The following is a 4,644-nucleotide window of genomic DNA, read 5'->3' on the forward strand; positions in this document are numbered from 1 at the left end:
CCGCCTGGGTTCAAGCGATCCTCCCACCTCAGCCTCCTGAGTAGCTGGGACCATGAGTGCACGTCACAAAGCCCAGTTAATCTTTTAATTTTTTGTAGAGAGTGGGTCTGGCTATGTTGCCCAGGCTGGTCTCCTGGGCTCAAGCAATCTGCCCACCTCGGCCTCTCAAAGTACTGGGATGACAGGCGTCAGCCACCACGCCCGGCCTCTCTCCTGATTTTGAGGTCACAGATCCTTTTGAGAATTCAGGGAAATCTAAGGACACTCATCCCAGAAAAACTGCACACACAATTTGCTGGTGGGGGCTGAGGAAAATGCAGCCCCCTCTGATTCAGCAGTCCCACAATTAGGATTTATCCGAATCTCCCACCAGGGCAGGGAGACGGATGAGGAGAGTTGTGAAGGGGATGAAGTGTGGGGAAGAAAGTGGGTCAGCTGTGGACCCCTGGGGTCCGCCTGCCCTGGATATGCCTTTGCAGGGCCTCAGCAGGGATGCGTTTTAACTTACGGGAGGTGCAGGGAGTGGGAGGGAGGTGGTTTTAATGTTTAAGACTTAAGCTCAAGGTCGGGCACAGTGGCTCACGCCTGCAATCCCAGCACTTTGGGAGGGTGAGGTGGGAGGATTGCTTGAGGCCAGGAGTTTGAGGCCAGCCTGGGCAACATAGCAAATTCCTAAATGTATGTATTTTTGAGACAGGGTCTCTGTTGCCCAGGCTGGAGTGCAGTGGTGCGATCTCGATTCACTGTAACCTCTGCCTCCTGGGTTCAAGCGATTCTCCTGCCTCAGCCTCCCAAAAAGCTGGGATCATGGACGTGCGACACCATGCCCGGCGAATTTTTGTACTTTTAGTAGAGATGGGGTTTTGCCATGTTGGCCAGGCTGGTCTGGAACTCCTGGGCTCAAGAGATCCTCCCACCTCAGCCTCCCAAAATGCAGGAATTAGAGGTGTGAGCCACTGCGCCCAGCCAATCTCTACAATACTCTTTTTATTTTATTTTATTTATTTATGTATTTATTTTTTGGAGACTGAGTCTCGCTCAGTCGCCCAGGCTGGAGTGCAGTGGTGTGATCTCAGCTCACTGCAACCTCGGCCTCCCCGGTTCAACTGATTCTGCTGCCTCAGCCTCCCGAGTAGCTGGGACTACAGGTGCGCGCCACCACGCCCAGCTAATTTTTGTATTTTTAGTAGAGACGGGGGTTTCACCATGTTGGCTGGGATGGTCTCGAACTCCTGACGTCGTGATCCACCTGCCTTGGCCTCCCAAAGCGCTGGGATTACAGGCGTGAGCCACCGCGCCCGGCCAATACTCGTTTTAAGAAAAATTTAAAAATGTACTCACGCCTAACTGGGCAGTTACTTGATACAATAAATGATCTTTTCTAGATTAAGAAAAAAGAAAAACATTTAAACTCAACTTCCTGGGAAGCCGCAGTTTTGCTCCGGGAGTGGCTTGTGTAGGCACGCGCTGCGAGCGCCAGGGGGCGCTGCGGCGCAATTTCCCGATTTCTTTGATCTTCCGCGCCTGTAACTGGAGATGAGGTGACCCTAATTAGAGACGACGGGGAAGTAGGCCAGGGGTTATTCCGTGGTCGGAGACAAAAGTCTGTTGCTTAAACCGCCTCTGCCTCTGCTCCTTACTTATACTCAGGTGATGCAATGTCTTCACACTAAAGGCAAATATTGAGTCTACAAATATTTATGTGTCCCTGTGGGCGGCGGCAGCTGACAATATCAGGGCCTAACGAGCACAAAGTCAAGCTCCCTTTGCACGCGTTATGCAGATCCTCAAAACCCTCCTGTGAGGATCGCTGGAGCCTAGGAGTTCGAGGCTGCAGTGAGCTATGATCGTGCTTCTGCACTCCAGCCTGGGTGACAAAGCGAGAAGTTGTGTTAAAAAAAAAAAAAAGTTGGGGGGCCGGGCGCGGTGGCTCACGCCTGTAATCCCAGCACTTTGGGAGGCCGAGGCGGGCGGATCACGAGGTCAGGAGTTCAAGACCAGTCTAGCCAACACGGTGAAACCCTGTCTCTACTAAATATACAAAAATTAGCCGGGCGCGGTGGTGGGCTCCTGTAATCCCAGCTACTCGGGAGGCTGAGGCAGGAGAATCGCTTGAAACCGGAAGGTAGAGGTTGCAGTGAGCCATCATGCCACTGTACTCCAGCCTGGGCAACAAGAGCGAAACCCTGTCTCAAAAAAAAAAAAAAAAAAATTATCCTATGAGATCCCTCCCCCAAGTCCATTTCCCACCTCATGGTGGACCTGGCTGCTGTTCTTCAAACACACCACACTGTCCCTGCCCCAGAACCTTTGCACCTGCTATTCCCATCATCCGCAATGCTGGGCCTCGCAAGCTATTGTACTCCTTCCTCCTTCCCTTCCCCAGCTGGGAGCGGCCCCTGCTTTACTTCCTTGTGGTATCCCCACTTAGGGTGCTTTCTTTCTGGTTCCCTTCTGGTACTGAGGAACGATCCTCATTCTGGATTTGGCAGGTTGCTTCCTCTCTCCCCATCCCTGCCCCGATGTTTACCCTATAAATGGTTTAGAACCACACGCTCTATTGGAGTAAGGGTCAGTTGTAGCCAGAATAATATCATGCTGGTGGGGCCGGGTACTTCCTGGTGCATCACATCAGGGGGTCCATAATGTCATGTCACTACGATTGATGGGTGACTTTGGGGAATGTCCTTGGTCCCCAGTAACTCTCCACATAAAGATGTTAGCAGGAGCTGGGCCCAGTGGCTCACGCCTGTAGTTCCCAGCACTTTGAGAGGCCAAGGCGGGAGGATCACTTAGGCCCAGGAATTTGAGACCACCCTGGGCAACATAGCAAAACCCTGTCTCTACTAAAAATAAAATAAAGACCGGACACGGTGGCTCATACCTGTAATCCCAGCACTTTGGGAGGCTGAGATGGGCGGATCACTTGAGGTCAGGAGTTCAAGACCAGCCTGGCCAACACGGTGAAACCCCGTCTCTACTAAAAATACAAAAATTAACCAGGCATGGTGGCGCACACCTGTTATCCCAGCTACTCAGGAAGCTGAGGTAGGAGAATCACTTGAATCCAGGAGGCGGAGGTTGCAGTGAGCTGAGGTCATGCCATTGCACTCCAGCCTGGGGTGACAGAGTAAGACTCTGCCTCAAAAAATAAATAAATAAAATAAAACAAAATAAAATAAGTAGCCAGATGTGGCAGCAATTGCTTGTAGTCCCAGCTACATGGGAGGCTGAGGTGGGAAGATCACTTGAGTCCAAGAGGTTGAGGCTGCACTGAGTTATGATCTCGGCACTGCACTCCAGTCTGGGCGATAGAGTGAGACCTTGTCTCATAAAAAGTAAAAATAAAAAAGGAAAGAAAAGAAAAAAAGTTGTTAGCAGCCATCAATTTTGTTGTTGTTGTTGTTTGTTTTTGAGATAGAGTTTCGCTCTTGTTGCCCAGGCTGGAGTGCAGTGATGCAATGTTGGCTCACTGCAATCTCCACCTCCAGGGTTAAAGCAATTCTCCTGCCTCAGCCTCCCAAGAAGCTGGGAATACAAGCATGAGCCACCATGCTAGGCTAATTTTTGTATTTTTAGTAGAGACGGGGTCTCACCATGGTGGCCAAGCTGGTCTTGAACTCCTGACCTCAAATGATCCACCTGCCTCATCCTCCTAAAATGTTGGGATTACAGGCATGAGCCACCTTGCCTGGCCCGCCATCCATTTTTGATTATTTACTCTCTTAAGGATTATGTCCAACTTTATCATTCCTTCTACTGGAATTAGCTGTGGTTCTTCTGAAAAAGGCTTTCTGCTTCCCTCAGGAACTAGCTGGTTTGTACAGAAAGTGACAACGTGATACATTGACTTATGTATTATTTGTGGAATGCCTTGAGGCAAGCGGTTACACAAGCTCAGCAGAAGAGCCTGGAATGGGCACAGCCCAGAGGGTCATGTGTGGCTCCACTGGAAGCATCTAGGGAGCACCCAGGAACAATTGGCTGCCATAATAATTACTATCTAATTTATTAGATATAGTAAAAATAAATTTATTACTAATTATTATCATTAACGATTCTGATTACTGGGTGAGAACAATGGTGATCTCACGTATTTATGTGCATTACAGGATGAGAATTCTCCTTCCTGTGGTGTGCAGGAGATTCTAGAATAGAAACTCATTGAAATAGTGAGAGGAAAACATTTGTGACCTTGAACCTGTTCCACTTAAAAATACATGAGGGAGGCCGGGTGCAGTGGCTCACGCCTATAATCCCAGCACTTTGGGAGGCCGAGTTGGGTGGATCACCTGAGGTCAGGAGTTCGAGACCAGCCTGGCCAACATGGTGAAACCTCGTCACTACTAAAAATACAAAAATTAGCTGGGCATGGTGGCATGCGCCTGTAATCCCAGCTACTCGGGAGGCTGAGGCAGGAGAATCACTTGAACCCAGGGAGCGGAGGTTGCAGTGAGCCGAGATTGCGCCACTGCACTCCAGCCTGGGTGATACAGCAAGACTCCGTCTCAAAATAAGTAAATGAATAAATTGATTAATAAAAAATACATGAGTGGACCGGTGCAGTGGCTCATGCTGGTAATCCCAGCACTCTGGGAGGCTGAGGTGAAAGGATCATCTAAAGCTGGGAGTTTGAGACCAGCC

The sequence above is a fragment of the Hylobates moloch genome, unplaced genomic scaffold (assembly GCF_009828535.3).
Source record: "Hylobates moloch isolate HMO894 unplaced genomic scaffold, HMol_V3 SCAFFOLD_12, whole genome shotgun sequence".
In the NCBI taxonomy this organism is placed as follows: domain Eukaryota; kingdom Metazoa; phylum Chordata; class Mammalia; order Primates; family Hylobatidae; genus Hylobates; species Hylobates moloch.